The following is a 26,560-nucleotide window of genomic DNA, read 5'->3' as shown; positions in this document are numbered from 1 at the left end:
GGCTGAGGATGCTGCTTTCCTGTGTGTAGTGGTGGATGTGGGTCTGCTGGCTAAAAAGGCCAAAGTAAACCGGGTTGCAAGCCCGGTCTCGAGGTACAGCATTCTTTTGCCAAGCATGTCATTCAGTTTTCAGAAGTAATTTAACTGCTTTGGGATATGGGGAAGGGAGAGGGAATTTGCGATTGGCTGCTGGAAAGGTCCTGGAAAGAAGAGCGGTGTGAGCAAGCACATCTATTGCTAAGAGCTGAGGGGGCGGGGCAGGGTTTGGCCCTAGCTGTCTGCAGTGGGCCACAGGCCACAAGAAAGCTGCCTGCAGGCTGCTGCGGAGCAAGTGGGCTTCTGGATGCTTGCAAGCAGCGGCCGAAGCCTAATCAGTAGCTTTTGAAAAAGAGCACGATTAATAAACCTGTAAAAATGCTCTGCCCTGATTAAAGCAGCTACCGTGCGGCAAAATCTATTAGAGCTTTGTAAGAGACCATTTTCCCGGAGAAAATAAATTATTAAGGGGCAGATTTGTAGGTATTGTAGGAAAAGAGATCTGGCTGGACAAGTCCTGTCTCCCGGCTGTGAGGATTAAATGGGAGTCTGGGGACATGTTAAATTTAGAGCAGGACACGCTTATAAGACAGCAGGGGAAATACTGTGACTGAAGGGCACAGCTCTCTCCCGCCAAACGCACATTGATTTTCAAAGGCTGAAGAGAGACCCTTGCAGTTTCCTGTACTTTCCACATAAACACAGAAGAATGAAAGTGAATGAGACCGCTCTTTCTTTCCTTCCTCTTTTCTTCCTTGTTTCTATTCCTCCCTCCCTCCCCCCCTCCTTTGTCCTTTCTTTTTCTGTTCATCTTAAAAGCTCGACCCAGGAGTCTAGCTCATTAAAGAAGGACATCCCTAATGAGTAATGGGCACAGCTGAAAGCTCAACCCAGTCATCTGTAGTTCTTAGTTTGACTGAACCCAGTTTTCTTTTTGTGTAAGTTTTTGCTGTTTAGTTGTATCACATAAATAAAGATAAATGCTTGCTTCTCCAGGGTTGCTTACTAAATAAAACAAAGCACCATTCATCAGATGGACAGCTAATAGAGCTGTGGTTTTTCTTTTGTCCGGTTTTTTAGTTCTTCTTTGACTCCCCCCCCGCCCCGCCCTTTGTACCTTATGTAACCTAGAGCTGCTAAGACAGAACTCCTAAATTTTAAAGTACTAACAAAACAAGAATAAATTAATAAAAAAAATTTTTAAAAATTGAATAACAGCTTACAAACAAACAAAAAAAATAAAGTACTAACAAAGTAACTCATTGATTGTCATTTTAAAATTTCTTACCATAGACCCCTTTGTTCTCTCTTTTATACCATAAATGTTTATTAACCAAGTACAACACGTACAATGCCAAGCAGCAGTTTCTGGAATACAGAAATAACAGACAATGCCACTAATACATCCATTATGCCTACTGTTGAACAATAAAACCATTATATAGGACATTCTGACTGCCCTGGGGAAATACTAAATATTTTTATAGATTTATTTATTTATATACAGTTCTTTGCATGTACACCTGCAGGCCAGAAGAGGGCATCAGGTCACATTAGAGATGGTTGTGAGCCACCATGAGGTTGTCAGGAATTGAACTCAGAACTTCTGGAAGACCAGTCAGTGCTCTTAACCTCTGAGCCATCTCTCCAGCCCAATACATGTTTTTAAAGTTACAAGAACTCCATAAAGTCATTTACAGAAACTGATTCAATTTTCACAATATGAGGAAAGCAAAGCACAGAGAGGGTAAGATCCAAGGTCACCCTACTAGCAATTGGCAGAGCTATGGTTTAATTCAGGCAGAACTGTTCAAAGTCCAGTGTGTGTGCAAATATATATATATATATATATTTGAGGCTAAACCTGGCCATAGGCTCAAGGAACCATACAGCCACTCTACCTGGTATTTAGAGTATACGAAGTTGATTATGAATGACAGGATCTCACCAGAATATTACACACACACACACACACACACACACACACACACACACACACACACACCTAAGGGTCAAGTACAAAAGTTCCACTTTCCTCTTAGAACTATGGAAAACAGTTGACTTTTAATTTCTAGAGTGGCAGGACTGGGGTTTGTATCTGAGGCTGAGGCTAACACCGTACCGTAAAGCTATATAGCGCTAGCCTTTTTTCTTCAGTACTGGTTATCAAACCCAAGATCTCATGCATGCAAGGCAAACACTCTGCCAACCGAGCTACATCTCCAGCTCCCAATGGGGGACTTGTTTCCAACATGAGATGAGTTCAGAAGCGCATTTCACAGTTTAAATCTAATTACTAAGTGTGGTCACATAGTGATGAATTCTAGCATGAGATGTTTAAAATAAAATTACAATAAAAGGCAAAAAATATATATGTTTTAGCAGGTTTCTATTGCTGTGATGAAACACCACGATCAGAACAACTTGAGGAGGAAAGGTTTTATTTGCCTCAGGCTTCCACATCGTTGTTCATCATCACAGGAAGTCAGGGCAGGAGCTCAAGCAGGCAGGAACCTGGAGGCAGGAACTGATGCACAGGTCATGGAAGAGTCCCTACTAGGTTCTTCATCATGGCTTGCCCAGCCTGCTTTCTTCTAGAATCCAGGACCATCAGCCCAGAAATGACATCACCCACAATGGGCTGAGCCTTCTCTATCAATCACTCATGAAGAAAATGCCCCGCAGGCAGATCTTATACACTCATTTTCTCAGTTGAGTTTCTCTCTTTTCAAATAACTCTGGCTTGTGTTACATTGACACACAACTAGCCAACACAAATAATGCTTGGGGATACTAATTATTATGTGAAATGTGTGGTGGTTTTAGCAGACTGCTTCATACACTGAGGGTACAGCTCTGTGGTATACCCTATGCCTGACCTATGTAAGAGGTTACATTCCCACCTCTTCAAGAAAGAAAGAGAATTAGAGAGAGGAGGGAGGGAAGACAAAGTAAGTGGAGGGCATCCCCAAAACCCAAGCTCTTATGAGGTAGAGGTAGGGAGATCAGGATCAGCAGTTCAAAGCCAGCCTCAGTTATATAGTAAGTTCTGGTCCAGCCTGACCTACATAACCCATCTCAGTGAAACAAAAAAGCAAAAACAAAGTTTTAAATGTAAAGAAAGAAAAATAAGAATAACCAAACATAATGGTCCATGTTTGTAATCCCAGTACTCAAAAGCCTGGGGCAGGAGGAGGACCACAAGACCTGTCTCAAAACCAATTACAAAGGAAAGCCAACACTTCCCCCGCAAACCCTTGATGCTATAAAGGCTCGCATCTACCAACCAGGACATCCCAGAAGACTGTTGAGCAGCCAGACAAGCTTGCAAGCCTTAATCATCTACTGTCCAACACCGGCTCCTCACTTTCTATAGGTCCTTAAAGGAAAGCTCAGTGTTAACAGTTAACAGTTCCATCCATTAACTTTCTGGGGTGCACGAGTTGGTTCTACATGGAAGATGAGTGTGTCTGATTCATTTTCCTTGCAGCTCTCTCAGGATGGCGGGTATGAGCAGAACAGGCCACTTCTGCCTGGTTGAAAGCATCTGCAGTATATTTTCCATGGTGGCATTCCCTTATTTTCTCCTGATGCATGCTTCAGTCCTGCTCATTTCTCCATGCAGCCTTCTTACTACTTTCTGAACTTCAGAAAACTGTGGCCTTCCTTCTCTGTGCTCAGGTGTTGTACCTCAGTCCCCTTTCCTGGTTCTGAGACAGTTAGTTACAGTCACCCACTGCCATAATAAGTTGACGGATGTATGCTGTCAGGATGATTCTCAGAGGTGTGTCACACCTCCTCGAGAGGATGTTAAATTCATTCCCATCAGTCACAGAAAGATAAAGTCTCTCTCAGTTATTTCCCAGTTATATGACATGATCCTTCAGAGCTCAGCGTAAAGTAGAAAGCACATTTCTATGAAACAAAAATAAAGTTGGGATTTTTCACTGTTTTCTCTCTTACTCACCAAGGAATAGTGGTATTCTGGATCATAAAAAACAGTAATAATCAACTTAGGAAATGCAGATTAAGTGCCAGGGAATAGCTCCATAGTCTGTGCCTGCCTAAACACTACTGAAACGTACAGAAAGCCACGGGAACCATTGCCCTGAAGAAAGAGCTCCAAGTGCTCATGGCTGTTCTTGCTGGCTTGCTGAGAAGGGCCAAGAGTCTCATGGAGTGATCATCAGTGTGGCACTGGCTCCCTGTGCCTGACAGTGCACACCAGGGGTGGAAAGGTAATACCAAATGCCTTAGGGAAAGCTTCAATTCTCATCCTAATTCAAAACTTGCCAACCAAAATAAATTAGCTAATAAGCGTGCTTTAAATATTTCCACTGTGTATGTTCTCTGTTGTGAGTTTTAGGAAAATTCAGATATAACAATACACTATTTCAGGCAGGTGGTAGTGGCACATGCCTTTAATCCCAGCATTTGGGAGGCAGAGGCAGGCTGATCACTGTGAGTTCAAGACTAGCCTGGTCAACAAAGTGAGTCCAGGACAGCCAAGGCTACACAGAGAAACCCTATCTTGAAAAACAAAACAAACAAACAAACAAAGAATACATTCTTTCTTCTACAGCAGTACATTATAGCAAAAAAATAAATAAATAAATAACAGGAGTCACATATAACTTTTTAAATCATACATGTGTGTATATATATACATATATATATATAATTTATGTATATGTGTGCCTGCCATGTGTAGTATGGGTACCATATGGTTACCTGCAAAGGTCAGGTAAATGTATTGGCAACCTGGACCTGGATTTCCAGGTGTTGATGAGCTGCCCAGCATAGGTTCTGGAAGCCAAATCTGGATCTTTTACAAGACCAGCAAGCCTTCTTAAACACTGAGCCATCTCTCCAGCTCCAGTTTTAAATTTGTTAGTTGCCACATTAAAAAATAAAAGAGGGGTGGTAAGAGGCTTGGTGGGTAAAGATGTTTGCTGCTGAGCCTGACAACCTGAGTTCAAATCCCAGAACTCACATGGTAAAAGGAGATAATTAATTTCCCAAAGTTGTCTTCTACCCTCCACACATATATCCTAACAAGCACACACCCACACACTTGCATGCACATGCTTACACACACACACACACACACACTAACTAAATAAATAAATACATTTAATTTTTAAAGTTTAGAAAAATAATAAAAATAGAAGTCAATTTTAATAATATATGTTTAAACAAGTAAATCTAAAATATATTGTTACAATATGCAGTCAATATAAGATTATTATTATTTTAAATCTTTCTGTATTCTCTCCCAAATCTGGTGTATATTTTATACTTATAACAAAGATCATAGCGAGCAGCTACATTTCAAGCATTCAGTTGTCACATGTGACTGCTGGCTGCCATATTAAACAGCAAAATTCTAGGCATTTAACAGTTCAGCTATTATGAAGGTTCTTCTTTAATAATAAAGATAATATTTTACAAAGACATAAAGTTTTTTCATAATGTCACCATCATAAGCCTTTAGCCAATTAATTACTGTAGTGTTTCCTGAAACATGATCAGAAAGACGCTGCTTTTCATATACGATGTTGGAAAGGGTGCAAGAGTGCATAGGATTGGAAAATCGTCGGTTAAATTAATTTTCTTTTGCTTTTCTGCCGGTGAAAACCTGGAGCACTTAGGGTTATATGTGTATACTTTATATTCATAATTGGTCGTGAAATTGTTTTTTCACACAGCCTCTCTCAGGACTAGTGTTACTGGGGAAATGTTGATCTAAAACCAAATTAAGTGATGTAGGACTCTGGAGGTCAAACAAGAGCGAGACATAGCTATTGTAGACATGTGTGCGCCTTTCAGCTAACTCCAGTGTGTCGGCAAGAACCTCCCTTTTTGCTTGAACTGTGCCTGGCTGCCTTTTCCAAATGGTTTGAAATTTCTTGAAAGGAGAGGCAGGATCTAAGTCACATTGTTAACTCATCCTGGGACATAGCATGGTTATCAGTAAATGGAATGGTTTGATGGCAATCAATGCTGTGTAGAGACTTGGAGCACTGGGTTCACAGGCCAAGAAAGGAAGCACAGCACTACAAGCTGAGGTGAGTAGGAACGTGACAGGAATGAAGTGTGGTCACCACAGGAGCAGCGGCCCAGAGCCTCTCAGCTTCTGTTGGGCATCACCCAAGAGAACACATGCACTGAAGGTGCATCCAATGGGGGAAGTCAATGAGGAGAAAGTGGAAAAAGCAAAGTGCTCACAGCTTTTGTGCTCGCTTCCTTATATCTAGATGGTGGCAGTTTATCCATGTCCACCAGCTATTCATGCTTAGACCCAACTCTTGGACTCTACTACAAATGCACACAGTCTGCCGGGCGTGGTGGCGCACACCTCTAAGCCCAGCACTCAGGAGGCAGAGGCAGGTGGATCGCTGTGAGTTCGAGGCCAGCCTGGTCTACAGGACAGCCAGGGCTGTTACACAGAGAAACCCTGTCTCAAAACAAAACAAAACAAATAAAACACAAACACACACACACACACACACACACACACACACACACACACACCCCAAATGCATACAGTCAGCAAAAGAAATAGATGCTGTTTTGCGTCTGGCTTCCTTCCTCCCTGTGTTCACCACTTGTTCTGTAGCTTTTAGTTTTCTTGTCTTAAAAAAAAAATCCTTGTTTTAAGAATTGCGTTTCTTCCTTGGCCTGAACACAAAAATCACACAAGTACACACACACACACACACACACACACACACACACACACACACACACACAACTTACTCCTCCTCTACCAATGACAATATTTAATGTTAGGTAAAATAGAAACACTGAGAAATACCGAATGTGATAAGTAAAGTTGAGTGTCAGGGTAGAGAAATTGGTTCTATGGTTGTAACTGTAGGTCATGGACTGTCTATAGAAGTCCTAGACCGATTTGGGGCCATTTTTTTTTTTTCATATTCTACATTCGGACATTACCAAGAGAAGGCAATTTTCTTCATGCTCCCAGAAATCCTCTGTAGAACATGACCTTTGACTTGACGTCCTCTCTTAGTGTGTCCTTCCAATGTTTTGGCCACCCAAGGAATGCACCAGGCGGAAGATCAAAGCGCTCTGGCGTTTGACACTTGGCTGCTGCGCTGTGCTTCTGCTGGAATTAACACAGATGTCTTCGTCACAGGAGCCAGGCCACAGGAATAGTGACCGGTCACTGCGGAGATGAGGAAGTGGCAAGGGTAACATAAACACAGTGTGAAGCTAAGCTGCTGCTTGCCACTGGGGGACAAGGACTGTCCTTCCTTGCAGGAATGTTCTGCATTAAGAGGATCCAAGCTTAGGAGAGTCACAGGACATTATTCGGATCTAGTACTTAAGATAGACAGCCTCTTGTTATAGGACGAATAGAATATAATGGTTAATTATAGTAGAACAAATTATCATGTTCATCATAGCACATGGCTATTGACTTTTGAAAGAAAAAGACTGCACAATCTCATACATAGAATTTGAAATCAAGAAGATAAATACATAGAGAAATAAGTCAGGCATTGGTGGTTAGCTGGTCTAGGTCAGGTTTAGGTCAAAATCTACAAGGTAGCCTTTGAGTTTTTAAACTCTGTTGACACTCTTGGCAAATGAGGTAGGGTAGGAAGCTACTGAACTAGCAGAAACCTCGCCTGAGGTCAGAAGGTGGTCTGCTTTCTATTGTCCCTGAAAGCACATGTCAGTAGGGACAGTGGCTAGGTTTGCTAAGTGCGTTGATGGACACCAAACCCTGCCAGGCTGTTAGGTAGCTGACTACTGGTAAAAAAAAAAAAATTTTTCTTTTCTTTTCTTTTCTTTCTTTCTTTCTTTCTTTCTTTCTTTCTTTCTTTCTTTCTTTTTGGGGGGCGGGTTGAGACAGGGTTTCTCTTTGTAGCCTTGGCTGTCCTGGACTCCCATTGTAGACCAGACTGTCCTCCACATCACAGAGATCCGCCTGCCTCTGTTTCCCGAGTGCTGGGATTAAAGACGTGCTCCACCACTGCCCGGCAAGAAAACATTTTCAAAAGAACTCCAAAACCACAGTAAGTTTTCAGATGTGCTTGGTTCCACACTTGCTGATGACATTTTTCTTCCAGAATTATTTCCTCCTTTAAGCATAGCCCCTTGATAATTTCTGAGACCAGTTGCTCCTATTTTAAGCCCTGCTGACTTGCTGCCCATCACGAATAGAGATGACACACCTGGCCCAGCATCAGAGGACATGACCCTGCCTTTCCAGATCTGGCCTTCTCTTCTCACGCTTCCATTCCTGTGCCCCAAGTCTGAGCAGATCATTAGCAAGATCAAAGCCAGCTGGTATAAATCCATAGCATCTCCAAATCCTTCTATACCAGCGGTTCTCAGCCTGTGAGGGGTCAAATGACCCTTTCATGGGATTGCATATCAGATATCCTGCATATCAGATATTTATGTTACATTTCATAAAAGCTGAAGAATTACAGTTATGAAGTAGCAACAAAAATAATTTTATGGCTTGGGGGTCACAATATGAAGAACTACATTAAAGTGTCACAGCATTACACCACTGTTCTATATCACCAAAGGTCTCTCCTCTCTCTGTTCTAAGAAGAGGCTGTCTTCCTCCCTCAGTAGCTAATCCTTCTTATTTCCTCAGAGCTCGCAATGTCCTATCTCCTAGCAGCCTCATTCAGCGAGTTCATTTTCGTATTCCTCCCTTCTATCGCTTCCTTTCTGTCAATAAACATTCAATCATTTAAAAAATGATTCTTTATTCTTGATACTCCTAGGGCCATCTTACCATCTTTCTGTGTCTTCTGTCATCAGTAAGTGTTCTGGAGTGCAGCTTCCACTCAATACAGAGGTCTCTTAACTGCCCCAGTGTCCTTTAATCAAGTCAATTAAAACACCAGCTGCTCTCAGTGTAGAAGCCCGTAATCCCATGCCCTGATCCTTCACTCCTTCTTCTGATTTCACGGTGCGCCGAAGAAGTTAGCTTCTTGTCTGAAGGAAACAAGCCCAGTGAGATTGCTAACGAAGAAACAGGCATGCTGGGAGTTGAGGGGCGAGAAGGGGAAGTGCATGAGGTCATGCTCTATTTGGATGTTGAGTGGAAGAATGCTAGAGGGCATAGGAAAAGAAGAAACTAAAAGAGGATCGGAGAGTGTTTGCTAGTTTGGTACAACATGGTGGAGCTGAGTCTAGTTCTGGAGCTGTTACTGAGAAGGACAGAAAGGAATCATCACCCACCTCCCCTAGACTTTCTATATGCTCATCTGCTCCCACCAGCCCAATTCTTCTCTGTCAGGGAGCTGAAGTATGGATGGGCTCCTACAGAGGAGACACACCAGCATCTGTACCCCCCCCTCTCTCTCTCACACACACACACACAAACACACATACACACACTTCCAGAAAGAAGTAGCCACCCAAATCCCTTCACCTATTTAGTGACACTTCCATTGCAAACCTTCACTCCCAAATTGGAAAGGAGAGCTCAGGATACAAACTGAGGCTCAGCTTAAGTTTGGGTAACCTTTACAGAAGACACGGCTGTTAAAAACAAAGAGCGCAACTTATCATGGGCTACCCATTCCCAATGGATATTTCTGCAACAGGATGCCACCCTGAAGACTCGGGCTAACTTGAGGAAGAGGGAAGTGGGAAGATTGTTAAGAGCCAGATGATTAGAAATTGTGAAGCTGTGTCTCCTAAAAATGACAGGGAAGCTACAGCCACTATACCTTAACAATATGGCTGCCTAAATAAGACCTGAAGAAGGACAATCCATTGGGACATGCTAATGTGGAAGGGGAAATTTTCATGGGGCTTCACCCCTAGACAAATAACTATGAGCAATTAATGGCTGCTAAAAGCGTAAGAATCTGTCTTACTGTACAGTTATCTAATTAGACCTCTATTTGGTTATCTGACACCAAGTGGTCAGCCCTGAAATAGTAAATGTACAAACGGCACTAGGCAGACTAAGCAGGTTGTATTTATATATTTATGCCTATATATATGAATATATATATGAATAAAAACTAAAAGGAAAAGGCTACTAATTTGAGAGGGAGTATCAGATGTGTCAGGTATGCGAGAGGGATTAGAGCAGTGAGTGGTTCTGAAGTGTCCTAATGCTGCAACTTTTTAATACAGTTCCTCATGTTGTGGTGACCCCCCCCCACCACCACAAAAGCACTTTACTGCTACTTCATAACTGTCAGCTTTGCTGCTGTTATAAATCTTAATATAAATATTTAACATGCAGGATATCTGACATGCAACCCCTTAAAGGTCTCGACCCACAGGTTGAGAACTACTGGATTGGAGGAAAGGGAGAAATTATGTAACTATACTTAAAATTGTAAAATATTAAAGCACTTTGCTTGGAGAGATGGTTCAGTGGTTAAGTGTTCTTGCTGCTCTCTTGGAGGACAAGAATTGGAGTCTCAGCATCCATGCCATGTGGTTCACAGTCACCTGTAACTCCAACCCAGGGAATCTGACCCCCTCTTCTGGACTCCAAAAGCACCGACACAGACATGTGCATTTGCATACACATATATAAATATTTTTAAAAATATTTTTTAAACTATAAGATCCATTTCTTTCTTATTGTGGAGACCCGAGAAGACCAAAAGCCTAAAGTCCATTCCATAATCATTAAAAATAGATTTTCTGAGTGATAAGAGAGATCCTAAATGGCGCAGAATACTAAAGAAAAAGGTTCCCAAATTGAAGATGTTGGGGGAAAAAAATCTTTGTTTTTGTCACCCGGGAAAAGCAGAGATCAGTTGTATACAAATACACTCCCTCAGGTCTGTGAGTCTGCCTACGCTGGACCTCAGCCTTGGTGACCTGAGTACACCCACTCTGCAGCTCCTCCTGAACAGGTAGTCCCCAGGGCAAAGGGCCGGGCAAACTAAAGAACCCAGCAGCGGCCAGGTTGCATTGCCTGTCACTTTCACCGAGCACTGGCCAGTAGCCAAGATGAGCCTGCAAAGAGAGGCACATTATCTCATTTCCCTTCTGGATACAATAGTTTGAAGTAGAAAGAATTAAACACACAAAGTTGAAGCTTCATTAAGCCCATGATGCAGGTCAAGTTTCCCCAGCCACCCGCTCTGCCTCGGGCTAGTGCTGGACTTGTAGGCATTTACAGGCAGGAATAATAGAGCCCTGTACAGTCCTCTCTGTGCAGCATGTGTGGAAGCTTTATGCAATCATTAGCGCTCCTTTTCCTGATGGAAACGGCCAGATAAATATAACCCTAAGAAAGTCATTGCTTAATCCCGATGATTCAGATGCGGGGTGGGGGGGGGGCGGTCTGCAGGCCACCGCCATAAAACACTGTCTTTCTTCTTTGTTGCACACTTCATCATCCATTCAGAAGAAAGTTGACCACGCTTACTTCCTCCAAAATGACTTTGTATACAGCTTAAACTGTAACACAAAGCTATGTGTTAGAATCAATTAACACATAGGATAATAGTTGTGACTTTTCTTATGCTTGAAGTTTTTCTCTAAGTCTATGGGTATCGTCAACCACGAGAAGCCATGCTGTGCTTTATGAGGCTATTAGGAACACTGTTCGTCATTAATCAGAAACAGGGAAATTAAGTAACATTTATTACAACGTGGGAATTTATGACTCCCAGATAGCTATCAATGAAGCAACACTCTCATTTTTAATGAGGTATTTCTTTCATCCCCTTTTACTTTTTTCTCTGGGACAAAGAATTCTGAATTCTTTGTTCATTTTTTCACATTGTTGTAAGATTTTTATGATTATTCCTTAGATGATATTCAAGAAAGTCTGTCTGCAGGCACATGGAATAGTCTTTTTTTTTTCCCTCTCAATTTTAGATGGGCTTGGCACTGTAATTTTCACTGTAATTTCTTCCCAGAAAACTGGGCTCTATATTATGACTGTAATAAATTATTCTTTTAGGAGGCCTGAGATGAATGGTGGAATGACACACGATTTAAAATAAAGAAATAAAACTCACCCTGGTCCCTTTGCTTACTTTTCTGAAAAATCCACTCAGAAACATCTAGCTGTAGGGGTCCCAGGCTTCCAGCTAACACTTGACCAAATCCCAAAACTTTGAAGGCATGGAATCCTGTATGAATTTTTCAGACCCATTACACGTTAAATACTCAGACATTAAAACGCTCTTAAGAACACAGTTGGGAGCAAATCAAGAGCTGAACCAGGCCGGTGAGAGTTAGCTTTGCCCTGAGCAAGCCTCCATGCCTATAGCAAGACTGTGGCTGCAGACAGGGAACTGCTTAGACAACTGTTCTCAGGGGCTTTTGCTCTCAGACAAATGCTGTCGTCTTCCCCTTTTGTAGGAGACCAGAAGCATTTCCTTCCTCCTTCCACCTAACTCTGTATTCAAAAACCACCAACTGTATCTGAGCTGCGCTAGGCGAGCCTTGCCTGGCCTTTGTGATTACCTGGTCTGATCCCCAGCGCCTCATGTACTCAGCATGGCTGGTGTCCTTGAGAGATGGAGGAAGGATGACCAGAAGTTCAAGGTCACCCTTGGCTACATGGCGACGTCTAGGTCAACCTACACTGTGTGAGACTTTGCCCCCCCCCCAAAAAAAAGAAGAAGAAAAAGAAGGAAGGAAAAGAACTGAACACATTGAACACACAGAAGTAGGACAAAAAAGCTTTCATTGAGATGCCAATCAAAGCAAAATAAATGACTTTTTTTTTTCATTTAATAAGCCCCAAACAGATCATTAAGAATCTTTGATCTCTATTTCTCTGAAGATCACTAAGTAGGCCAAAATGGGCACTCAGGCACTGTGAATATTAATATCACCAAAAAAATCCATTTGCTTTATGGAAGGGTATTTCGTAGAATGGAAAACTTCCTTGGCCTAATTAAAATATAACTTTCTTTTCAACATTTTTTCTAACTGTTGTTGTTTTCACAAATAGCACACTGTATATTCTTCCTGGTCTTTTCCCAGACGTCATGGTCTAATATGCATAGCATGTTGTCTGTGTATTTTGCTGTTGTAAGTATTGAAGATGGCATTGAAAATTAAATTTACTAGCATTGCACGTTGTCTGAATAATGGCTTTCCTGTTGACACAAAGGAAAATCACTATTAACAAAGAAATGTGTGTGCCCCCAGAATGATTGTTTCATGTGCATAGACTGTGACTGACTCAAAGGAGAAACTTTTCAGCTAATTCAAGGATTAATTATTCATTCCCAGGAGTGACTTCTTAGTTATGCCAGTAGATGTCTGTCATCAGAAGATATTCCTTCTGTTTACACTTTCAGAGCTTAGCAAATGGATAGCAATTGTTTCCATATGACCCCAAGGGATATTTTAAATTCTTTATTGGTGTTTATGTGTGTGTGTGTGTGTGTGTGTGTCATGTCTGTACGGGTACGCATGGACACTGGAAGAGGACGCTGCACTCTCTAAAGCTGGCGTTACAGTGGTTGTGAGCCACCTGCTGTGGGCTGTGGAATTAGAGTGGTTGTGAGCTGATGTGGCGTCTGCAAATCAACCCTGGCCCCCTGCAAAAACAGCTTTCTACGCCACTAAGCCATCTCCCCAGCCACGCCCAAAGTGGGGGAGCAGGGGGGGCAGAAAGCTAACTCTGACTATACAGACATCCTTGTTATAGATTCTTCAGTGGTAAAATGATGGCCTCCTCGGCAAAGCCAGCCTCTCCCCACAGCTGAGTTACCTTCAGCATCACGGCAGCAGCTTGTGAATCCTTCGGAAATCACATCTCCCTAAACATAGGAGTTTGTTTGTAGAGCTCTGTAGTACTGATGGTAAGGTTAGGTAAAACGTATTTGATGGTTTCTTTCTTTCTTTTTTTTTTTTTTTTTCAAAATAAAACGTAGGCTATCTATGGCATTCTTTGTAACTTCATCCCTATAAAATCCCCAAAGCTCTATTTTATGAAGAATATATAGGGATCGTGTGGCCTTTTATACATCCTTACATCACTTTTTACACCAATAAACATTAAAAAGAAGACATCTAAAATTGAATCTTAAAACTTTATGAAATACCACAGGGGGTGCTAAAAGTCATCACCTACTGAACAGTTTATCTTCCTAGATGGTATTTCCCCCTCAAGATCTGTGTCCACCGTCAACCATATGACCATACACCCAGCCCTAATTGAAAGTTCCGCGTTGGGAGAGGGAGCAGAACTCAGCCTTGGTTACAAGTGTCTTATGCTATGTCCATGCAGGTGTGAACCTGTCAAAGTTAGCCAGTGTGGGAAAATGTTCAGATGCAGTTGGCCTTTAAAGGAATAAAGCCCTGCAGGGTAAGCTACAGATCTGGGCAGAATTCCGCTGCAGAATTATCTAGAATAAAACCAAGTGTCTGACTTTAAAGGGAGGCATAGCTACATTCTACAGAGCTAGGCCGGGGTAGCTGGTGGCGACCGCAGGATCCTAGGACAGCTGTTGTCTCATGCCGAAGAGTCCTCCACTCTGGAGCTCAGCTTGAGAAGCGCAGTGGCTATAGGGAAGGAGGAAGGAAAAAGCTGGAGGCGCTGGCAGAGGAGGTGAGGCCCAGTGACATCAGCAGGGAGGAAAGAGCAACCTGGGGCAGACTCATAGCATCTGCATTTTTGAGACTGAAGATTGTAGTGACTTTTGAAGAAGTGATCTATACAGACCGACTGGCCAGGCTTGGCTTTAAATAAAAGAGTCGTCTTATTGATGTCACACAGTGGGGTGTGACAACTGCTTAACTGTAATGGTCAAATCGCAGCCACAGCATTCAAGTTCAGGAAATAATGAGCTAATTAAAACCCCACAGGGACTTTAAGACAAGCCGAAGTGACAATCTTATAACTTGAGATTTCTCGAAGAAATCTTTTTTTTTTTTAGTTGGGGGTCACAGACTCCCAAGTTCTTTCATTAAAACAAGCCACCCTTCCACTTGCATTGCGTGCCAAGAACAATAACATTTCCACAGGAAAATGCCAGCTCTTCCCCAGGCACGCTGGAAGATAACTGACATTATCAAAGCCGGAATTGATGTGGCTGGCTTGGGTTTCGAACAGACTGCTTCAGAGTTTTGTAACCAACACCGTGTGCTTTACGAAGCCCCTAAACACAACTTGACAAGATCCATTTCCCATCTGTTCCAGATTGTCTCATGTATTTTATGGCTAAGGACTGAAACGCAAACTAATGGGCCCAGGCAGGATGAAAAATTAGCAATTTATAAAACAAGGTTCAGTTAATGTGAGATATTAAGGATGCCCGGGACTCTGAAGTCACTGGAAGAGAGAATCTGCTGCTCTGGGGCTCCCACCTCTCCATCTACATTTTTTTCCTTCTGCTCGGAAAGCCATCATCCCTGCTTGTCTTGTAAATTTCAGTATGCCAGGCTCAAACTGAAGCATCCCCTTTATGAAGCGGAGTTGATTGCGCTCTTTGTGCCAGCAGTGTCTGGAGCAATCTTCGTTACAGGGTTCAGCCCCTCTGCAGCAGTGGTGTGTTTACATATCTCTTTTCTCTGCTAGAACTCTGTGAGGGCAGGGGCTGTGTTTGGCTCACGAGGATATTAAACAAATGTCTATCCAGGGAGTTGATAAAGAAAAAAAAAAAAAAAGCAAATGGGTAGATGTCATAAATGATCAATTTCTGTTGCCAGTAGACCGTCCTCCCATGGCTTCCATGGAGGACTGCAAACACGAGACAGATGAACACTGATGGAAGAGATATTGTCCTTCGTGGTAGGCAATCTGTAAATAATGATAATAATAATCACTGTCTACCACAGAAATTAATTTCAAGTCTTCACTTACTAATTTTCAAAGTAGAGTTTCAATGAGTGGTCCAGCATGAGTTGGGAAGGTGCTTTGAAGCTTAGTTTTCCACAGAAGGAGTGAATCTGGCCTAAACTATTCCTGGTCTTGCCTGCATTTGCCTTTGACCAACTGCAAGCATTTCCAGGGCAGCTGTCTATGTTTAGAGAGGCCATCTGCAGCCAGGAAGTCTCCCTGATGAGGACTTAATTGGTTTGTAAGTGTTTCACAAACACAACCTTTGTTTTTCAGTACAGTGTGCTTTGCTCTGCTTTGTTTTGCTTTTCAGTGCCGGGAACATGGGCTTGAAGTCAGATAAAACCGTAGTTCAAATTCTAATTGTTTGCTTATTGAGCTGTGTGACTTCACAAAAGCAAACGGAAAGCTGTTGCTTCCTCATCTGGGAGCAGGGATAGTAATGTCTGCTGGAAACAGCTGGAAAGATCCAGTGCAAGTGCGGACTGGAGGACTTCATGTGACCCTGGTAACTGTAATGGAGTTTTCCCTCTCCTGTTGGCAACCTTCCAGGAAGAGAGGCCACTCACAAGTCTGTTCCTTAAGATCGTAGGTGCCTTGGCTCATCCTTAGGCAATGGACTGCCCTCCCACAATCCTTTACATTTTTAAGGCTTATATTTAATTATGTGTAAACGTGTCATGGATATATGTCAGTGTGAAAATGTACACACGTGAGTGCAAGCCTGTGGAGTCCAGAAAAGGGCATCATATTCCCTGGAGATTTAGAGTCATAGGTAGATGTGAGCTGCCCCCTGTGGGTACAGAGAACTTAACTTGAGAACATGTCACACGCACATTTCACATATACATATATATATCACATGCGTATATATCATACACGTTACATACACATACGTATCCTACACATACATGTCACACACATCCATATCACACACATATATGTCACATCCATATAATGACATATTACACTCATATACACATATCCCACACATATCCCATACACAAACATACGTACACATGCTTATCCCATGTAATAAATGATTAAAAATTTAAAAACAAACTTTAACAGATATATTGAAAAACCTCTTTCATACAGATTAGAACATTCTTCTTCTATAAATGTACTCTCGCTTCGAGAAAATTCTCCAACATTTTTTAAACTGTATTGGACTAATGTTTTAATTTTAAAGATTGATTTTGGACTTATGGAAAATTGTCAGTGTCTCCTCACCCATCTTCATCTAATGTTCATATGGCGCAGTTATAAATGATGAGAAGAGGCTGGAGAGATGGCTCAGAGGTTAAGAGCACTGACTATGCTTCCAAAGGTCCTGAGTTCAATTCCCAGCAACTACATGGTGGCTCACGACCATCTATAATAAGACCTAGTGCCCTCTTCTAGTGTGTAGGTGTACGTGCAGGCAGAGCACTGTATATATAATAAATAAATAAATAAACCTTTAAAAAAATGCTGACAAGTTAAGGGATGGGTTGGGTTTGTCTTGCTTTTTTGTTTGCTTGTTTGCTTTGCTTTTTAAATGTGGGGTGCTTTCTGGTCTATTTCAGGAGAGGTAGTTGCAGGAGCTAATCAAGAGCTCCGTGTTGCTTTTAGTTGTCATGTCCCTCAGTCCTCTCTTATCTATGACCGTTCCATTTTCTTTGTCGTCCATGACGTTGGCATTTGAAGAGTGAAGGTCAGCTGTTTTGTAGAATGTATCCGAGAGTGTTGAACTACGTGGTAGTGTCTGCTGGTGTAGTAACACAATTGGGACAAGAATCCTGGAGTGACAAACATGATGGTGCATGCTGGGAAACCCAGAACTTAGGAAGAGGAGCAACATGCTGGGCCACATAGAGCATGACTGTGACTCTCAAAGGAAAGGCAAGGAGTACTGCAGACATCTATCTCTCTTGCTCACTCAACGAGGACAGTGTCTGCTGTGTTTTCCACCATACACTCCATTTTCTCTGTGTGGTATTGCACAGGTGACCTTTAGATGGCTCCTAGACTCCTCCTGATTCACATGCATGAAACCTTACATAGCCAGCTCTCCCTGTTATGACTGTGTATTCAGGTTTTTAATAAAGATTTACACTTATCATTTATTTATGTGTTTGTAAGCTTGTACATGTGAGTACAAGTTTATGCATTTGAGTGAAAGTGCCAAGGAAATCCAGAACAGGGCTTTGGTTCCTCTGGAACTGGAGCTACAAGCAACTGTGTTGTGAGCTACCTCACATGGGTGCTGGGAACCATACTCAGGTCCTGAGGAAACCAGATATTGATCTTCTGGAAGTGTATTTAACTGCTGATCCATCTTTCCAAACACCATTGCTTAGGTTTTTAATTATTAGAATATGTTTAAAGAAAAGATGAGTATGAACCTTTGATCTCACAATGTCTTCATAGTTTGGAAAGAATTAGCATGTTTTCCTAGACAGAATCACTTCCGTTTTAACATCCTTTGAGCTTAAGTGTGTATGAACCTTATGTCACCGAGCAGGAAACCTTTGAACAACTATTTATCACTAAACCACCACTATTAACATTTCAATAGGAAGTAAAACTTTTGGCATTAAGATGTGTAAGATGTGTAATACAATGAAACAGTTCTTTTTCAGTATAATATATTCTACTTGGCATATATCTATGTACGGTAAATGCTGAAAACCACGCTTTATGCCTACACACTGGAGTTAGTGTATCAACTGGCCATGTTCAGATGCCACGCATGTGTTTATGCTTATGACAGATGAGCTTAGCTAGTGAGAGCACACTGCAAATAAACCTAGTGTCTGAGACCCATGCTGTGGGCTCTGCTCCAGAAATGAGTTGCATTCCACATTTCTATCCATCCATTACGGTGATAAACAGGTACTAAACACCTTTTATGTGTCAGGCTTTATGCGAGACACCTAATAGTTAGATTAGATAAAATACCATTCATAGTTGGCAAGTATTTGTTACTACATCTTCAAAAGTAAAGTTAGTCTATCATTTCATTAAGTTTTTGAGAATGAATATAATTAAATGTAAGCAAAATTAGACTTATAAACAAGAGAACCATGTGCTGTATATTTGTATATTTTTCCAAATATGTGGCTCACTATAATTTGAATAATATATTATTAACAAAACGAAACTATACTGACCTCAAAACTGACATGAGCAGTATTTGGGTTTAGGGCTTGTGGGGTGTGTGTGTGTGTGTGTGTGTGTGTGTGTGTGTGTGTGTGTGGTAGGTGCATATGTCTGTGTATAATATTATTTTGGAGTGTGGATGCACATCTACCAGGGTGCACATGTGGAGATCTGTGGACAACTTTTGAGAGTTGGTTGGTCTCTTGTTGCATTTTGAATCTGAGTGAGCCAGAGTAACTGGCCCATGCACTTCTGGGAAATTTTCTTGTCTCTGTCTCCCTTTTGCCATAAAAGTGTTAGGGTTACAGATGTACAATACTATGCATGGCTTTTTATGTGGGTTCTAGGGATGTGACTCAGGCCCTCAGTTTTATACAAGTGCCTTTACCCACTGAGTATCTCCCTGCCTCTTGACTCGTGCTTTTAATGAATGCACTAGTTATAATTTGTATTCACATCATTATTTATTTGACTTTACATATAGTAGAAAGTAAATTCCAACCCCTTGAATGTTATAAGAGAGAATGCCATCAATTCTTTCAGTGCATTTTAACACAAAACTAAACTTCAAGATCGTATTGCAAAGTTCAAAATCATTTAAATATTTTTCAGAGGCCTAAGTGAGTTTTCTTTAAGCTGCTGGCTTACATGTTTTTTTTTTAATTGTAAGCTTGTAGCCATTTAAGTATTAAGTAGAAAGTCAGACTCAAAAAGAAAAACAGCAGCAGTCATAATGCTTCATTAACAATAACACAATAATAATACCAGGTAAAAATTTCTGTATGCCAGATACTGTTCTAAGACCAAGATTTCTGGGAAATTTACTGGTTCTGTTTCCCCTGACTGTAGACCCTATGACCTAGAGACAAAAAGGTAAGTTATGTATCAAGGTTACTCCAAACTTAACATAAAAACTAACCTCAAAGAAAACTCCCTTTCAACCAGAAGTAGGACCCAGACCACAGTGGCCCTTTGTCTACACTGTTTAAATCAGTGGCAGAATTTACAAAGACTCCTCCTTTGAACATGGAGGGAGCTCTCTGGACAGCTCAGCTCATACTGATCTTTAGAGAAGTGCTTGAAATACTACCATTTGGGGAAAGATTTACCTTAATTACTATACAGGCATAGAACACATTTGAGACTGCATTCTAGTTAGAGGACAGTACAGTTTTTGCTTAAAGCATTACAGGAAGTCAGGTATATTTCAGGGGCCAAGTACGTAAAGGGTATAAGCCAGGCTTGCGGGAGGTCAGGGTAATTGACTTCCCTAGAAAGTTTCATGGCTTCACTTCTTGTTGCTCTTAGTCAGCTCCATGCAAATATGCTAATTTATGTTAAGTAGGACAGCCTCCGTCTAAGTCAAGTCATATCTCTAGAAAATGCTGTTACTTATGTTTCCTGGTATCTTCTTTTGCCATGTCATCAAGGTATCCATTAGCTCTTTAGCCACACAAAATAGTAAATGGATTCTAGTATATGCTTTAGTGTAATGTTCACTTTGTTTTCATGCTTCCATCATAAGATACGCTAAGATTGCTTCTGCTCCCAGTCAATATTATCTGGGACACACCCAATAGGACATGAAGGCTGGTAGCAGGGTGGCTCCCGTGCTGTTCTTCCTGAGGCTCCCTCACTCTTTTTTTTTAATTTATTTATTAATTCATTCATATTACATCTCAATTGTTATCCCATCCCTTCTATCCTCCCATTCCTCCCTCCCTCTCACTTTCACCCTATTCCCCTCCCCTATGACTGTGACTGAGGGGCACCTCCTCCCCCTCTATATGATCATAGGGTATAAAGTCTCTAGGTGGTAGCCTGCTATCCTTCCTCTGAGTGCCACCAGGCCTCCCCATCAAGGGGGCGTGGTCAGATACGGGGCACCAGAGTTCATGTGAAAGTCAGTCCCCACTCTTCACTCATCTGTAGAGAGTGACCTGTTCCTTGGCTAGATCTGTGTAGGGGTTCGAAGTTTACTGCATGTATTGTCCTTGGTTGGTGTCACAGTTTGTGCAGAACCCCTGGACCCAGATCTGCCCATCATAATGTTCTTCTTGTAGGTCTCTAGGACCCTCTGGATCCTTCTATTTCCCCATTCTCGCATACTTCTCTCACCTAGAGTCCCAAAAGGATATCCTTTCATCTATCCCACTTTCCTGGTAGGTGAAGACTTTCATGGGACATGCCCCTTGGGCTAGTGTCTAGTTATAAGTGAGTATATACCACTGGGTTAACTCACTCATTATAATCATTTCTAGTTCAATCCATTTGTCCACAAATTTCCGAGGCTCCCTAACTCTTTGGTAGGCATCCCAGCTTCCTTCAGCTTCTGGAGGCAAAATCAGCACTGCACTGTGACTCGAGGCAATGCCAATCTTGCTGGTAGGAGTTTAAAGTATAAAGTCCTATATGTCTCAAGACCACGGATTGTATGTGCATGTGTAGAGGTGTGTTGAGATGCGTGTATGTTCCCCTGATAAATGCAGATGGAAAATATCTAAATGGCCCAAAGTTAGTATAACTGCATGTTTTATTAGATAGTCATCTCTACTGATGCAACTCAGACAGTATGTCCCTTACTAAAGACACATTTTCAGAGACTACAATCTGGTCTGCTTGCTCCCTGCATAATTAGCTAGTGGAAAAGTCCAAGCTGAAATCCTTATAAAAGCAAGTGTTTTCACTGTGACTAATCAATGTCTCCTGGGCAGGGCTGATTATTATTTCATATATGGAAAACATCCGCTATGTTTATCCTCACCATTACTGGTAAGCACACATTGGCCTACAGTTGCCTTTAGAAACATCGCTGTGGCCTACAGGCTATTTCCAGTCATTGCTGTTTCAGCTTTAATCTACAAAGGACAGGTTTGCTCTTTGAAACGGGAAATAACCTTTCCTTGATGTTGTTGTGTTGTTGTTATTGTTCTGACTTTTCCCAAACAGATGCAGACTCTTCAAAGTGCAAGAGGATGCAGAGCAGCACGCTCAGTTCCAGCTCTGCGCTGCTGTGCTCACGAATCACAAAGGGCTGAGCATTTTCAGTTATCCAAACATATAAATTCAGTTTTCCTTCTCATTTGCCTTTGTATCTACCCTTCTGGATTCCAGCTGGAACCAAAACCAAAAGTGCCAAGCGACCACAATAAAGGCTGCTCTCCTCGGGGTTTCTAGACCCCTGGAAGTGGGGAGCGTTAGTCATTCACAAGCCCCACATCCCCAGATTTTCCAGTCTAAATTCTACAAAGCCCAGAGGCACGCGTATGTTTCTCAGTCAAGATGACAGGGTGCTTTTCAGAGTGGCCCTCAGCACTCAGGACCACAATGGCCCCATCTCAGCTGATTTGAGGTCTAAGTTGAAAATAAAATGTCGTAATTACTTTCAAAGATGTGGAATGCATGAGAAATATAAAGAAATATTCCAAATATGGGTGTCATATTAATATATCTAATGGAAAATAGTGAATTCATCTGCTTGTAATTTGTTTCAGTTGTTCATCCTCTGGAATTTTTTGGGAACTTAGAATACTGTCATAATACAATGTTGGACCACGTTCTCATTCGCACTTGCTTAGGGAAGAAGCACAGTAACCTCACGCTCTGGGATGGGTCTTCACTGGGTGTATTCAAATGATCTAGTTGAGGGAACCATACTTACAGTGAATTCATGAATGCCACGGGCATGCTGTGTCCAGAAGACAGCATTTCACAGCACTCTGCCCAACTTTCTGCCTACTGCGTTCTCTCTGCCTTCTCTCCTGTGATGTTCCCTGAGCTTTAGGAGGGGATGTGACAAAGATGTGCCAGTTAGAGCTGACTGTATTCAGTTGTCACTTATTCTCAGCCTTTTGACCAGTTATCAGTCTCTGCATTAATTGTGACCCACTAGAGAGAAGCACCTCTGGCCAAGGTTGAGGACAACACTAATCGATGGGTAGAAGCATGTGTGTGTGTGTGTGTGTGTGTGTGTGTGTGTGTGTGTGTGTGTGTACACATATCAATTTGACAACATATGGATTTAGCAATACAGCAGTAGTAGGCTCCTCCTTAGTCCTTCTCCCCAAGCCTTGGGTTTTGGAATAGGGTAACAGTCCCATGAATGAATTCTCTTCTGTGGAGCAAGCCTCAAATGTAAGCCCAAAATGGTTGGCTACCCTCTTCATGTTCCTATTGCCCCAATGGGCACGTCTTGTCTGGCAGCCTGGAACTGTAGCCTGCCAGCTTCTTTGAAAGACATGACCACTTTTATTTCTTATTGATCTTCATTCTGAAGGCTTTTTAGCTGGCATCAGGACCTATCCTTAAATGAATCTAATTTCACTGATATCATACGTTGACATTATTTTCAACTGGGAGCCTACTTCAATGATTATCACATGTCCACGATCATGCTAAAGAATCACATCGTTGTTGCCACAGACTCACATTTTAAATTAATGTACACCAAACCCAGACGATGTATAGTTAAATCCTAACCAAACAAATTCCTGCTGGGGCTCAGCAAAACAGAGACAGTACCGGACTTTCCCCACAAAGCCTCAAGGCAGACAACAAAAGGAGTGCCTTGCTCAATTTTGGGGGGTATTATCAAGATTCTGAGATGAGGAAGCTGAGTTTGAGAGGGAGGCAGACCTGAGTTTGAATCCTACCTCCCATAGCATTTCTCCTCTCTTTAAATTGATGAGCTGCCACAAGGGGGAAAAAAAAAGATAGCATTTGTAAGTCACCTAATATGAGGGCGGGTGTGCAGAAGCTGCTAAGAATGCACAGTGATTTCAGCTATCGTTGTTGTTAATGCTACGACTCAGTTTTATGCCGGAGGACATGAAGTTTTTGTTGGTGGTGTTTTTATTGTTGTTTTTTGTTTTTTTGTTTTTTTTCATGAGGAGGGCATCTTAGACCTCGAACTAACAAGTCATCATCAACTGATATCCATCCAGTATTCACAGGACAGAAAGGTTACTCAATGCACATTGATTAAGTATGCTTTTCCTAATGTCTCTCCTCATATTTGTGAATATGGAACTTCTATAACAATAGAACACCACATATCCTAAATGCATAAATGGTTATATTTATTTAAGTATTGCACCACGTTACTCTATTTTATGGGTAGTTTTCCTTAATAAGGATCATAAATTTGAGCAACATTCAACCCAAGACATATGATTTTATTTTTCAGTATGTGTTTAAGAGAACCATCTTCTTGCCAAAAAGAAATAAATGCTTCAAAATAAAAATCATACATTGATTTTCACAGAATAGCCTGGCAATCTTGAAACCTAAATACTTTAATTTTTTACAGTACAATATCCCATCTTAAACAGCATCTTGAAAGTTTCTCAGAAGATCCTTATGATGGATTTTTTCAGAAAAAGTAAAATTTGCCTTGTTTATGTCAGAACCTATCATTTTCTAATGATTTAAGCAATATTCCTCAATAATATTCTAAGTGCCATTTAAGTTTTGTTATGTTCTATAATTTGGGGTCACCTTTTAGGACATGTTCTAAATGAAAGAAATGGAAGTTCTTAAAAATAAAACTTTTTAAAAGACCCCAAGATAAGATACCAGCAGTTAAGCTTTGGGTCTTTTCTCTTCATGATTGAAAGACACTACCATGATTGCTGCTCTGAGGCCACAAGCACACACCGGCCTTCTGTGTCCCTCAGAGTGCATCTACAGCTTAGCAGTGTCACTTGCATATCTGCTAGGTTCCTGGTGACGTGCTGTAAAGACAGAAGCTATAAACATGGAAGTCAGGCTTTCTGTCCTCACAAGAGGTTAAATGATAAAAAAAAAAAAAAAAAAAAAAAAAATGACTATAGCACAATAAGAAAAGAGTAGTTTTGTATACACCCAACATTGGAGCATCAGAGTCAGCTCTGATGAAGAGGTGCAGACAGAAGACACAAGTGGAGGGTGAGCAGGAGTTAGGCAGGTGATGGAGCAAATAGCTCTGTGTGTCTCTGTGTGTGTGTGTGTCTAGGCACAGAAGCAATAGCGAGAGATGCTGCCCTGGACAAGGAAACATTTATTTGTGCCAAGTAAATAAAGTACATGCCATGAAGTCTAGCAAATGGGACCAGGCAGAAAGGAAAGTGAGTAGGATTTGCCTCTGGGAACCATGTTTAGCAACAACGCAGGAAATGGAGGCTCGGGCCAGCAGTAGGGCTGGCAAAAGAGATCCACACAAAGGTCCAAGCAATCCCAACAGTAAATGAACATAAATGGACCGGTCCACATGGCACAGCGGAAGTCAAGAGAGAAAATAATTAAGTCAGAGCAATATAGTCAAAGCGAAGGTGTGGGGATTAATTGAGTGCCTGGGAAAGTGAAGAGAAGCTGATAGGAGGTCTGACCTAGAAACCAGAGCTGCCATGAGCTCCTGGGGGGCTTAAAGGGTACAGAACAGACTTGGGGATGGTAATTTTAAGGATCACACGTGGCTGTTTTGTGTGTACAACCTGACTGCTAGTAAGTAACTTAAGCAAGCACTCCTTTCCTCTCATGTGTCAAAACATGTAAAAACACAAATGCCAAAAAAGCAGCAAAGGCTGCAGATGAAGGAAATCTGAACTTTATCATCACAGCTCTGGACTTTCCCTCGTGTCACATGATAGCTACCACAACCCTGCCCTGAAAGGCAGGGAGCCAAAAAAAAAAAAAAAAAAAGCAGAGCAAGAACAAACTCCGGGGGCCATTGAGATGGCTCAACAGGTAAGGAAGGCATTGCAGTCATGATTCCTGGGGACGCACATGGTTGAAGAAGGAAACCAATTCCCTCAATTCATCCCACCTCCCGGCAGGAAGTTGTCCTCTGGCCTCCACACGTGCCCTATGACATGCACATCCATATGACCCCTCCCAAATAAGTAAACGTAAATTTAAACTCATTAGAAATTGGTGTGTGTGTGTGTGTGTCTGTGTGAGTGTGTGTGTGTGTGTTTACAGCAGAAGAAATTTCACATCACAAAAGCACAGATTTCTCAGCAATTCCACTCACAGAAGCAGTCACTCCGTTTCCTAAGATAAACAAGGCTGCCTGCTATCAACTTTCTCTTCCAGAGAGAAAAGTAAGGACAAGTGAAATCCAAGTAGATTTTTAAAAATATTTTATTAATGTATTCATATTACATCTCAATTGTTAGCCCATTCTTTGTATCCTCCCATTCCTCCCTCTCTCCCGCTTTCTCTCTACTCCCCTCCCCTATGTCTGTGACTGAGGGGGACCTCCTCCCCCTGTATATGCTCATAGGGTATCAAGTCTCTTCTTGGTAGCCTGCTATCCTTCCTCTGAGTGCCACCAGCCTCCCCATCAAGAGGACGTGGCCTATACAATAAAAGATCCTCCGGAGGAATCTCCATACCTGATCTCAAGCTCTACTATAGAACAACAGTAATTAACACAGCATGGTACTCACACAGCAATAGGCCGGTGGATCAACGGAATCGAATTGGAGACCCAGAGATGAATCCACACACATTTGGTCACTGGATTTTTGACAAAGAACCCAAATGTATTCAATGGAAAAAAGATAGCATCTTCAACAAATGGTGCTGGTCTAACTGGAGGTCCAAGTAGATTTTAACCCAACTATG

General features: G+C 41.7%; 1 protein-coding gene across 1 annotated transcript in view; it reads left to right on the top strand.

Moving 5' to 3' along the window:
- Window positions 1–26,560, top strand: part of Cped1 (cadherin like and PC-esterase domain containing 1) — a 279,328-nt gene that overhangs the window by 208,593 nt on the left and 44,175 nt on the right. The window lies entirely within an intron of this gene.

Source organism: Acomys russatus, chromosome 10 (assembly GCF_903995435.1).
Source record: "Acomys russatus chromosome 10, mAcoRus1.1, whole genome shotgun sequence".
Classification (NCBI taxonomy): domain Eukaryota; kingdom Metazoa; phylum Chordata; class Mammalia; order Rodentia; family Muridae; genus Acomys; species Acomys russatus.
Note: the sequence above shows the minus strand (reverse complement) of the source record. Positions and strands in the feature narration are given on the sequence as shown.